General features: G+C 32.0%; 1 long non-coding RNA gene across 1 annotated transcript; it reads right to left on the bottom strand.

Moving 5' to 3' along the window:
- Positions 1 to 1,522: 1,522 nt before the first annotated feature.
- On the bottom strand, positions 1,523 to 4,916 carry LOC132759104 (uncharacterized). The gene is made up of 3 exons (XR_009629667.1): positions 4,825 to 4,916; positions 4,242 to 4,311; positions 1,523 to 1,575 (listed from the first exon to the last, which is right to left on the bottom strand). It is a non-coding gene; the product is annotated as an uncharacterized LOC132759104 (long non-coding RNA).
- Positions 4,917 to 13,651: the final 8,735 nt, after the last annotated feature.

The following is a 13,651-nucleotide window of genomic DNA, read 5'->3' as shown; positions in this document are numbered from 1 at the left end:
TGAAAACCAAAAAAATAAGGCGTGCCAGGAGCACTAATTTTTCATGCAATGAAATATCTGTCCTTTTGGCAGCATATAGTAAAACTAAAGGCCTGCTTGAAGGCCCCAAAGTTCCAAACAATGTAAAGAACAGGATCTGGAAGGGCATTGCTCTCAAAGTTTCAGAGACTTGCACTGCCTTAAGAACCACCAAAGAGGTAAAAACAAAATGGGTCAACCTCAACCGTATTTCTAAGCAGACACACAGTGCCTTCAAGTAGTATTTTAACAAAACTGGAGGTGGACCACCACTTAATTCGCCAAAGGACTTCATCAAAGATATAATTGACCGTAACACTGATTATATATCCATTATTTAAACACCTTTAAACAAAGGTTTGTCTTTTATTTAGAGTAAAATTGCATTTCTATTGTATAATTGTATATGGAAACTTACCCGAAACATAAATTTCTATTTCACGTATCCAAAAGGATCAAACGTCAGCACCATTAGTCTCTGGCCTGGGTCGTCTGAATTTTCTTTTCTTCACATCTCGTTCACTTCCAGTAACTTTGACCGTGTTAGTTTCCATGTTGCGATAATAAGCTGTTTCCGGTATCATCATATCATTAACGAAAACTTCCAAATATTCTAGGTTATATGAAACTGTAAAGAAACATAATTGTGCACGGTGTCAATAAACCTAATAATTGTGGATGCTATACTGCACTGGATGGTTCAATTTTTCTGATGCCGTTAAAGGATTCAGATCACATATTTTAGTTGTTTGTAATACTCAAACAGGAATATTAGTGACAAAATATGCGTCACATTAGCACATGGCAGTTTCACCTTCCTTCGTTTCTTCGTTTTCCGTTCATTTTCAGAGCTAAATGTAGATTATGCGTGCACCAGCTTTACCGAAAAATTTCTTTTCAGTGGATATGATTGTTACATTTAATAACTGCATTATTTTTGTTTGCTTATTTACTAGACCTTTATCATTTATTTAGAATAAATATTTATCTGCAAGTTTTATTCTTTTACTCATATTAGGTTTTTGTGCTTTCTTTAGGGATTCTGTATTTATCTATTTCATAAGGCATTAGTTTGATGTTGGTGTTAAAATCGATATTATTTTATTTAAATTGTTCTTTTAATAGTGGTTAGTTTTTGTTTTGTTTTGTTTTGATAAAGTATCTTACATCACCATTTCTTAATTCAATATAGACATGATAAACTTATTACTAGTAAATGAGACAGATAAGGTACAGACATAAACTACTACTTTTTTCACACTTTTTTTCACGTTTAGCACTATCGTTATCATAAAGAGCAAAGGATAATCCTTATATGTGGAACTGTATAAAAGTGAACATGAATACCTAACTTAATTAAGGAAGATCCTGTTATAATCATATAATCAATAACCAATTCTTCCTGGAATACGATTTGTATATAAGGTACTGGATCTGGTTCACTGACCCAATGTGTGAGCACACCACCGGTAAAAGCATCAAGTGGAATGTAATGTCCAAGTGATTTTGTAGTACTGATTGAAGCCACATTTATAACATCTTCTGATAGTTTTGTACCTATAACAAAGATAATTGTCAAATATAAATATATCAACATTTGAATAAACCTTGTCAATTGTAATACATTATAGATTGACATGTTTAATTTTTCTTTTTCTTGGGGGGGGGGGGGTCTTTGTGTATTTTTTTATCAAGTCAAAATTGAAAAACGAAATCCTTATTAAACGCCCAAAATTGCAAACTCGGATTGAATGAGACTATTATTATAGGAAATTTAGATGTATGTGCTAATAGGCCTCCTGTCACCATCCATGCATATATTAAGAATATTAGGAAAATGCTAATTCTAATTTTAAGAATATAACACTTTTATAACACTTGTGCCAACACTTATAATTAAAACAAGGCTGATTGTCCTCCCATGTCGGCCCAGAGCTACTACCACTAAAACAGGAACAAACTAATTTTGATTACCTAGAAATAAAAAAAAATGGATGATGATGGTTTATTGTATTGTTTAATCTATCGTGTATAATATATAATACATATAATAATATATATATCGTTTATAATATATAATATATATAATATATACAAGTTAAATGTTGATGCTGCACATCAAAGATGCCGCCACCAACGTTTCGTAAGCTACCTTGATAGCTTCCTCACATGAAAGAATCCAAAGTCGCTGTCTGGATTCGAACCCACAGCGGTGAAGGGCAAGTGGTTTGAAGTCAGCGACCTTAACCACTCGGCCACGGACGCCCCTCGTTCATGGGAGGAAGCTATCAAGGTAGCTTACGAAACGTCGGTGGTTCTACTCATGTGCCCGTCCTTGCCTGAAATAATGCACGGAAAGGCACCTAGGTCTTCCTCTACCAGTCAAGCTGGAACGTCGCCATATGATCTGTTATGTGTCGGTGTGACGTTCAACCAAATTTAAGAAACAAACATGAATGTGTGTACTTCAGTGTGTGTGTGCTAATTTGTGCTTTTGTGTGATTTTGATATACTGATTGTGTACTTTGAACTGTTTACATAGGAATATATGAGTTTGGATTCTGTTATTATGTTTCGGGAGTGTTTTGGACATATTGTGATATTCTGTTGTGGTCATTGGATATTGATAAGGTATTACGACCCTAATGGGCACTATAAGGAACAATAAAATTGACATCATAGGTCAGATATATACCTTGAAGTACACCTGTATGCACAATTTAAACAAAATTTACCGTACGGAAATCAAGTTATAGCCACATTTCTGAACTTAAGCTAGGATGTTATGAGGGCCCTTTTTATAAATGAGGAACCTTTAAAATATCTGCAATAACATTCTAATGAACCATGTTTTCCCATTAATTTTTTGTAAGAAACAAAAAGTACCATTTAGCTAACAATCCACATAAGCAAAATTATGGTTTCTACTTAAAATTTATAAAATCTGTATAAAAATGTTACCATACCCCACCTATTTTTACCACGTGTCTATCCATTTTCCTACTAAGGGAGCTTACTTTAAATAATCCTTAAAATTTACCCAAATGAGTGCCTGTTTTCAAAGTTTCCCTAAATTTTTAAAGAAGTATATTGGTTGATCATGTAAAATATGAAATACTTTTACCGTCTAGTTTTGATTTTATTACACTTTGAAAATATCAGGTACTATATTTATTACCAGATTTAGCCAATTTATACCTATATAAATTAAAAAATCAAAATTAAACACTTTTTTTCTTTCCAAATTGGACATGAGAGATACATAAATAATGTTAAAAGAAAAAAAGAAAGAAAAAAAGTTGACTCTTCTGGCGATTGAACCCACGGCCCTCATTTTCAGTGTAGTTAACAGCAGTTCTAGCCTATTTGAATACTCTTCAAAGCGGAGGTAATGCATTCGGATGGTAATACCTTAAATTTGAGTTGTGGACAATTACAATTCAAACTATGAGTTAAACTTTAGGAATTTTGTGAAATTTGAAGCGTGGCTAATTGTGAGTTAAAGTTAACTTTCATATTTTTGTATTATTGTAAATAACTATTTTTCTTTAATTAAAAAATTGTAAAATGTGTTGCTTCGTTATATTCTCTTTTGCGATTAGCTCGTAACAACTCTTACGAGTATTCACCTCTTTAGCATGAAAACTCAATGTAAATATCAATCTTAAGAAAATCAATACGAAAGTCTGACCTAAACCATAGCAACAGTGCGCATGCGAATAAAACAATGTGAAAGAAAACAATTCCGGATAAATAAGACTGAATAAATTTGACAAAATGTATCTATATTTATAAGTCATGGAAACGTGAAATAAACCTTTAAATTACACCCTTGAATTGATTGATATAGATCTAACCTGAATGACTTTTTAAAATGAGATCTATCCCTTTTACTTATGACTAATGTACGTTCATATTATATTATTTACGACCCTTGTTTTGTTCTTAAATAAAAATGTCAAACATGATCATGATTCTGGATGATTTGTGTGTGCTAGCCTTTGCTAGTTTATATCAGCTGAAAAATGTAAACTATAAATGTCGGAGGTTCGTCATTTATCAAGTATCAGAGTATTTATGAATATGATTTGACACAAAAATAAATATTATTAAATTTTGTAAGAATGTCGTAAAAGTAGCAAATGAAAGAATTGCAAGCAACATGTATATTGCGCAACACATACTTGCTATATCAATGAGTTTATTATCAAAATATTTCATACCAGGCAGCTTCTCATAACATCTTTCTGTTTCGCTCGGACTTTTCTTACATCCTGTGTCTTTTTCAACACACTATAAACAAATTATTTGATTTTTATTTTAAGTGCCAAAAACAAAACAATTTTGTTTACTGTATTTTTTAAATGAGCATCTTTAATTTTTTTCAGTTATTCTTGAGACTGATATAAGGCAAATGAAAGATTTACAAGAATTATCCGTACATCAACCTGTTTTAAAATATTTGATGTTATTGTCATTTAACTAGAAATATATCTATTAAGATTCTAACGTCCCTACTTATTTGCTTTTTACAGGCCCTGTGGTATATTTACATACTGTGGCCTTAAATTAGCAACCTTTACATCTAAAGGTTTCATTGAAGGGCCTTAGATTAGAATTTCTATTTCCAAAATATTAACACTTTTTGTGATTACATTGGCTTTTCTAATCAAAGAAACGCAAACGCTTATTAATCGTATCAACTCCTTGAAGCATATTACAAATATTGTTCATTACATGCTTTTTCTATGATTTGTGCTGTTTGAACAACCATTTATTATAAGAAAAAGACAGCAAAACATATACCGTTTTGTATCCAATTTTCTCAAGATCAAGTCTACATCGTTTTCTACATGTTGAATCAACTACGACGACCAAAATGATTAAAAACGAAACCTAAAAACATGAAAAGAATTACATTGATTAATCAGCAAAGGTTCTAGAAATATTATAGAAGAGCTTTAAAAGCATATGCTGTCACATAACATAAAGACCACACGTCTCATTTCAGATTTCAAAAAGTAAAAGAAACAGTACATTACTCCAGACTGTAAATGTCTCTCATTAACAGCAATAACAGTGACAGTTGGTTGTATTTCCATAAGTAATGAAATAACTCTGAGGGTTCATAAGATATATTTTAATGTTTGAAGGTTTACTTGTTCACTTGGAGTAAAAGCAAACACAAGCAAATTAATAGAAAAGTTTAAATTTAAATTAATTTGATATTTAGATAAATGTTACTTATGGGGAAAATTCTATTTAAATATAAAAATTCAGTCAGCCGAGAAACAGCTGATTCAGAACGGTGTCGGAAAGGTTTGGACTAAAATGAATTTGACAATTAATTTCTATTACCAAATTAAAAGTCCAGTGGACAGGGCAAGGACATAGACACGAGTATCGGACCTGGAAAGAAAATATGACCACATTAATAAAAATCCTCAGTCTGTGTTTATCTTAAACGTGTCAAAAACCACAAAAATGCCCCCTTAAAATATACTATAAGTTAAGAGAAGGCCGGAAATTCCAGAGTCGAGGCTACGCGCAAAGGGTTCATTTCACGGGACGTTGTGGTGTAAAAATGTTGAGCCGATGGAGCTGTTGAGGAAACCACAGTAAATTTTACAGCACTGTGGTTTCCATAACAGCTCCTTTGGTCCAACATACATTCTACAGTCAGCAATGGAATTAAGATTACCATGTGTCCCATAAAAATCAGACATATTGACAACAAAGAATGCGTGAGCCCTAAATAAGAAAAAAATGGGCGGAACTAAATGAAATGGAATTTTGAAAGGGGATCTTGTTGGGCCTTCTTTAGGGATGATGTTTTTCTCTATTATTCTATTACTTCTATGTGTACTATTTGCGAAAGAAGACTTGAAAATAAACACATTTTTCATAGTAAGCCTAGGCAACAACCCTTTATTTATCTCACTTAAACCTCGAGATAATTATTTATATTGACCACCATCAGCACCATGATAAGCCATTAAATATATAAACAGCCACAGTAAATAATCAAACACAAACAACAAGTAATCAATATTATAAATAACCAATGGTACAAATAATCGTGCCGAAATAACACACACACTAGATAAGAAATGTGAACTTTGTAAAGATTTCACAATAAACAACACCAATTACAAATCACAATATGTATGACTTCCGTTTTTACTTCCCGGCATGTTTAGGTAGATGATCCCATTATTCCTACTTGAATTATGCTGAATAACCCTTAGGATATGTTGCCAGCTTTAAAATTTGTCTTTTGAAGTTTTGTCTGTGATATGCAGGCTTCATAACCTTTGATCTCCTTTCAAAATTGCATTTTATTTAGTTCCGCCCATTTTTTACTTGTTTAAAACACACGCATTCATATTCTTGGGGACAATACGCCGCTTTTCATAGAATGGAGCGGAAGTGTCATAATAACATTGTAATATTGTGTCATTGAAGGGTCCATAATAACCGCCGTATGAAAACATCTGCGAATGTTTCTTAATTCAAAATTTCACCATAACCATGATAAAATGTTGAATTCTGCTTAAGCCGGTGCTAGGGGCCGTGGACGGTAGTTTGCACTTTACAGTACCGTCCATGAACAGACTCAATCCAACCGAGCCTGCAACAGTTTCAATTTTGACGTTTTGGACTTTCTTGAGGGGTCATTTTCTCTATTTTTCCTGCCTTTCCTGACTTGCTGCGCTTCATGATAAGCTGTGTTTCAAGACTTGGTTCGCTCCCGGATTTGCTGCATATGTGGGCTTGTTGTGATTTTTGACTCGCTGCGCTGCTAGACTTGCTGCCCTTCTGGGCTTATTGCGCTTCTAGACTTGCTGCGTCTAAGGAACTGCTGCACTTTTTGACTTGCTGCCCTTCTTGACTTGCTGCGCTTCTGAACTTGCTGTACTTCTAGACTTGCTTCGCCTATGGAGACTGGCTACAACTCCTGAGACTTGCTTCAACTCTGAAGACTTGCTTCAACTCTGGAGACTTGCTTTAACTCTAAGACTTCTTTAGACAATACTGAAAGGTCCTTTTCAAGAAAATATTTGCTTGTTTTTCCTCCGGATTTTCTACAAATGAACATGAAGTTCAATATATATATAGCATCAGCGCGAACATGATTGAAAACCACTGACATGACGTCACAATACAATCGACGTCGCAGTAAAATGAAACAAATATGTGTTCCCTTTAATGTACTTAAATAATTTTAACTTGAGTTTGAATCGATGTATCAATATGAAATAAAATACAAATAAAACTTAAGCTAAAAATCTTAAAACTGATACAGAAAGAAATTTCATCAGATTCTTGCTGCTGAATTAAACATAAAATAAAACGATGAAAAAAAAGAAAAAAATCAATGTTGACATTAGCGCCTCCTTTGAAGGGAATAAACATACTTCCATAAAATCGGTCAAGATTAATTTAAGCACTGCGTTTCTTCGCCAAGGTATCTAGGGTGTCTATATCGGTGATCTGTGTGTCTTCAGTGTTGTTATATTTTCTGGTCCTTCGGGATCATTGATACCAACACTATAAAGTGTTGAGAATTGAGTACCGCTCAAGCCGGTGCTAGGGGCGTGAGGGATGTTGCACTTATTTATTATCCCTCATGTACAGACTCAATCAAACCGAGTCTGTAATTCTTATGTTATTTTGTTGTGATTAATGCTTCCGAGGGATCACTTTGTTTCCAGAATTTTGTTTGCTAAGATAATCGGCAGGGAAGTTCTGTGAGTCTTCGATCGCCTGTATTCGTAAACGATAATTTTGAAGAAACAGAGCCCATCTCATCAACCATTCTCAAGCTTGCTTTTCTGAATATATGACAAGGCACTGTGATCGGTTTCAATTACAAACTTTTCCCATCGCCATAAGATATTTCTGAAATTCCTTTATTCCAAAGATTAAAGCAAGCATTATCTTTCGGTAACAGTATAGTTTCTTTCGCGCTGTTGCAAGTTCTTGCTGGCAAATGCTACAAGAAACAGACTATCGTCGTACTGCTGTAGCCAGGCAACTCCTATTTCAACATTAGAGTGACAAAATGTCTCCATTGAAGTTTAGCAGTCTTAAGATCGGAGCCTATGTCAGTTGTTTTTTCAAGTTTCTCAACACCTTGTTCTGAGCATCTCCCAAAGTCTCATTGTTAGGAGGACCCTTTTACGTCAGGTCAGCCAGAGGTGAAGCAACTTCTGCAAACAATGGCATAAACTTTCGATAGTACCGTGCCAGGCCCACAAAGGCTTGAACTTGGTACTTTGTCTTCGAAATCTCAGCTTGTCTAATACATTCGATCTTATCTTCTTTCATCTGCAAGACAACGTTCCCGACAATGTGACTCCAAATGTTCTTGAAACCTTCAATGCATTCCGAAGGTCGAATGGTAAGCCTTGCATGTCTCACTCTCTGCTGGAAGTTATCTTAAATCATTTGCAGGTGGCTCTCCCAAGTGATTGTATATCCAAATATATCATAAAAATAACTGTCAGTACCCCTGCAGCCGTCAAGTAATTTTCTCATTATTCGATTAAACTCATGAAGTAACCATTCAAATTGACATCTTGTGGAATTGGAAAGTAACCTTATCTGTTAAAATGCAGTCAAATGCCTTTATTCCTTCTTTCTTGGAACCTGCCAATACCCTATCTGTATATGCCAATATCAGATTGAGGGCTTTCTGTTTCTGCTCTGGTGATAACTCTTCGGAAACTTTGAGGTCTTTAAAAATCAAGAAAGCTTTCTTTTCCAACAATGGCTGCTAGTTCAAGAAGGTCTTTGTCTTCAACTGCTCCTTTATGGGCATCTTTGTCTGAGTCAACGATAGCCATACTTACAGTGAAGAACAATACTAGTCACCCGTGCCGTTAGTGTATGTTTCGGTATTTCTTTTAAATGATGATCAGAATGGTTTTGACCAGATTTAAAGAGGACAGATTTAGTTAAGATATTAAGCGTAGTATGTTTGAATAATGAAACGTTCAGTATTTGATATTCAATGAAATATAAAGTTTAATAAAAGTGAAATATGAATTTATTAATTCAATTTGGTTAATTTGGAGTGAATGTACAAGACAAAACACTCGCTCTAAAAAACTTAAGATTTCGTGATACTTCTGTGACATGTTAAAGTATAAATAACATTCATTCAATAGATTTTTTTAACCTAGCTTAGAATTAAAATTTTCAAAACAGCAAATGTCATTAAATACAGACTCGATTTACCTTTGTCAGTAAATATTGTCTAGAATTAGTCATTCCGTCTGGATCTTGTATCTAGAAAATAAAAATATAGATAAGATAAATATAAAACAATATCAAGTTATAATAGTTTTTTTTTTGATGTGAGTACATATATATACGATTATTTCCTTTCTCATGCCATTCATAGAAAAGGGTTAATTTATTTCCGGTTAAAAGCATTTTAATAATGTAATGGAATATAAATATATAATTTTGTAAACATTTTGTGAAGTCAAATGAGGCATATCAGTGATACAGAAAAACGTATCACAATTTAATGTGTATACCAATGGACTTCAAAAAAGAAACAAATAATCCATGTTCAGAATCCGTAAAGTAAAACTTCCTTAAGTACCTTTTAGAAATGTAAAGTAACCAAAACAGTCAAATAAAATATTGTGGATAGAAAGCTTAGCCTCGCAAGGTATATGCCTAATTCGTCAAATACGACAGAGCAAATGAACAGAATATAAACAAAGGTAGGAGTCTACTATTGAAACAAACATGGGAAAAGTTAATCCATGTCTCTTTTCAATTCTAAAAGATAAATAGCATAACTGTAAAAGATTTGCAGCTGAAATCTGGTATGAATGTGCTTTATATTTTCTTTCCGAAACTTCAATGCTAATGAAACTGTAAATACTCTCAAAATTAAAGTAAACATTTTCTTCTTGACATTACAGAAAGGTGCCCAATTAACATTAACTATAATCATTTCATACAAATATGCTGTTTATACAAAAGAGCTTGCTGTCCACAATTTCTGAGTAACCTATTTCTGAATTATTGTTAGTATAGTAATTGTTAGGGTATTTAATTATGTAACCACATATAATTGTCAATTTATATCTATGTCTTGAACTTATGATCTTTATTTTCTTTCATAAACATATTTATAATTTGCTCTGAGACACTAAGATTGGTTTGATTTATTCAGTATCTTATTTGCCTTTTGACCATTAAAATATATCATTGTGTCAAGGACAATTATAGTTTGATGTTGCTTTACTAACTTTATTTTCATTTCCTAGGAAAATTACCCCATTTTTAGTTAGGCATCATAGGGAATTTTCCATAATTTTTTAAAGTTTTCAAGACATTTGTTGGATTTCCTTATTTAATTCAATTAGATATGTCTGTTAATTAATATAATAGATTTATGTTATATGATAAACTGTATCCTTTCAAAAGAGGTTAAGATTACGTACAATTACCCCTTGTATATGTGTTTTTGTGATCTTTCTTGAATAGTAAGGGTTCATGAAATTAATATCCTTCTCAAAGTATAATTTTTATTTCCTGGCTGTAAAGATAGAAATTATTTAAAAAAAGGACATTTTAGTTATTATCACGTGTTTTGGAAATTTAAGTTATTATCACGTAAATTAAATAAATAATAAAAAAACATGTATGGGGGAAATTTGTTTGTTTTTTGGTGATTTTGACAAATATTTGTGTTTATGAACAATGTCATACAATTATGTATGTTGTCATTCTATTTAGCCTATAATTATTTCACTCGATTAATGATTTGAAATAAGGATATACAACAAAAGGAAATTCGGATACAATTATGAACAAAAAGAGATGTTTCTTTCCTGCTTTTAAAATATTCGAGTTTGTTTCATAGTACAGACATTTTGTCACTATAAATACTAGCATCCAAATTGAAAATAAATGTGTCCTTCGTTAGTATGTTATGCTTTTATTTAAAGAAAGACAAAAGAAAGGTTCCCAAAAATAACCATATTATTTTATATTAAATCATATCACATATTTGGAAGCTGTACAGCATAATCACTTAAACACCAATACTCTTTTGTATTTGAAATCACTTTTTTTCTAAACCGTCGTGTATGAGTGCGAGAAATAGCGGAAAATTGTGACATAAGTAAAACAACAGTTAACAAGATTATTGCTGAAAATATGTCAATGACCAGAGTGTGCGCTACATAGGTACCGAAACTGTTAACGGATAAGCAGATGAAAATTAGTATTCCAGCAGAAGGACGATTAGATACTTTAAGAAAGAGTGAACATTAATGTCGTTATCTCCAAAACGTCGTTGTAACAAGGGCAGATGCGACGATGATGTATATTTATATTCTTTTATAATCTTGTACATAATGCATAGAATTAGATACAATTGCGCATGATAGTAGAAATATAGAAGGAAATTGAACGGCTTGTTTTACTTTGAAATCTATCAACATTCTTTTTCAAATCAAAAATCGTCCGTGTACTTTACGGACGCACTTCGTAAACCTATCAAAATTTAAAACATCAAACTCAGTTCCTAACTCGGCAAATAAAGAATAAAACACAGCATTTGGACTGAAACTGGTGGTCTTGGATTAGGGGGGGGGGGCGTCAGGGATGTTGCAATCTGTACCTTTCATGTAATTTTGTTGTGATTAATGCTTCCGAGCGATCACCCTTTTGATCCAGATTATTTGCTCAATTGTGGGTCATGTTACCATTTATAAGAAGAAAAAGTAACTCCGTTTTTGAAAACTGGCAATAATAGTGTGTCCGTCTTGATTCCGGAGTGATCTTAAGTAGGGTTCATATTATTTATCACTACACTACTTATTTTATTATCAAAACAAATAAAAGATTCACAATAAATTAAGCACTGAAACATTGAAATTCATTATCATTACCATCTTTTTCGAAGTTAGCAAAAAATCGTAATGCACCTTGTTTGTTTTTTGATTCGTAAGTATTCGATTGTTTCAAGTACAATTTAAATATTTTCTCCAATAGGCCTGTTAAAAAAAACATTCCGGTGTTACTCAATATTTTTATAAACTTTTTAAACCAATTTTGCAATAATTTTTGTTTGCAATTTTATACTAACATTCAAATGACTAAACAGGACACAAATAATGAACGGTTGATTTTGATTTTCGGTTGGCATTATTGAAATTATTCATTGTGCGTTCTATTTGTTTTCATTGTTAGAAATATTGACTGAATCCGAAGGGATAATATAAAATTGACTTGTTATTTTGTCTAATTCTGATATTTTTAAATGCATTTTTGTTTTCCAGACAAGAGAAAATGTTACTATATTTCTTTTTAAGATTTGTATCAAAATTTGTTTGATCATTTAATTGTTAATTTGTTTCAATTCCTGCTTTTTTATGTTTAAATTATATTTAATATTATTATGATTATCTTTATTTATTATATTTCTATTTTCCAAATTTTATATTTCTTTTTAAGTTGTACTTTAATCTTCCCAACGTTACATGATTCATTTAAACTTATTTCTTTTCTGCCAACATATTTTGTGTGTTACACTTGGTCCTTTCCTTCTTAATTACTTTTAAAACAAAAACACACTTCAATATTAAACAATCCTTTTCACGCTTTAGTGGCGCGCATAAAAGAGATAAATATATCTGATGAAAAACATTTTAAATAAAAAGGTTTTACTATTGATACTATGTATGTTTCATAAATATGATAAAACTATAAAAGTTATAAGATAAGAAGAAAATATGCATTTACAGTTAAATGTGTAAATTTTACACACTGATCTAAATAAAACGAAGATGAAACAAAATATAAAACACTGTCAACGTAACACTAATATGCTTTTGTTGCTGTCAGCTATATAAAATATAAGCAATGACATTTAGATTTTACCTCATGTAAATACAATCCAGAAATATTCTCAGCCTATTCTCAGATATTAAAACGCTGTTATAAGCCAGCAATATTGTAATGTATTTTACTTTTTGGTAAATAATCGCACAAGAGTGACATCTATAAAAGTAAGCGTAAGCATGCATGCAAAACAAAAACGCACACAAAAAGTATGAATTTGTAAAAAAACATGCATCTGTTTCAAACATTCTCATATCAAAACATCTAGATATTCTATATTGTGAAAACCATTATCAAATTTTAATCAAATTGCAATTTCATCTATGATATTGAATACCAGTGTCAGTTATGTACATAATAAAGTACTAAAAGTTTGTAGTTGACAACAATACCTCAGTCATAAACACGTTGAAATTTTACTTATTTTTGAAATAACAATTGAAACTACGTAACAACATATTCAATGGCGTTGTGCCATAAACATTAGTTAATAATGATGCACACAATAAAACATTTACATCATGGAATAGAAAATATAAAAATCTATCGGAAATTTTTTCACCAAAATGGACCCGTCCCATGTACCCATATTTATTTACGTAACCTTCGATTCTTACCACGGTACCCACCTACCTGCCTGCCTGCCTGCCTACCTACCTACCTACCTACTTAATCATATACTGTGATAAGATTCATAAGAACACCTGTTTTACAATGTTTCATAATAGAAAAAATTAAAAATTGAAAGAATAAAAAT

The sequence above is a fragment of the Ruditapes philippinarum genome, unplaced genomic scaffold (assembly GCF_026571515.1).
Source record: "Ruditapes philippinarum isolate M1 unplaced genomic scaffold, ASM2657151v2 ctg8992_1_1_1_1, whole genome shotgun sequence".
NCBI lineage: Eukaryota > Metazoa > Mollusca > Bivalvia > Venerida > Veneridae > Ruditapes > Ruditapes philippinarum.
The sequence above is the reverse complement of the archived record's forward strand: the minus strand, read 5'-3'. Positions and strand labels throughout refer to the sequence as shown.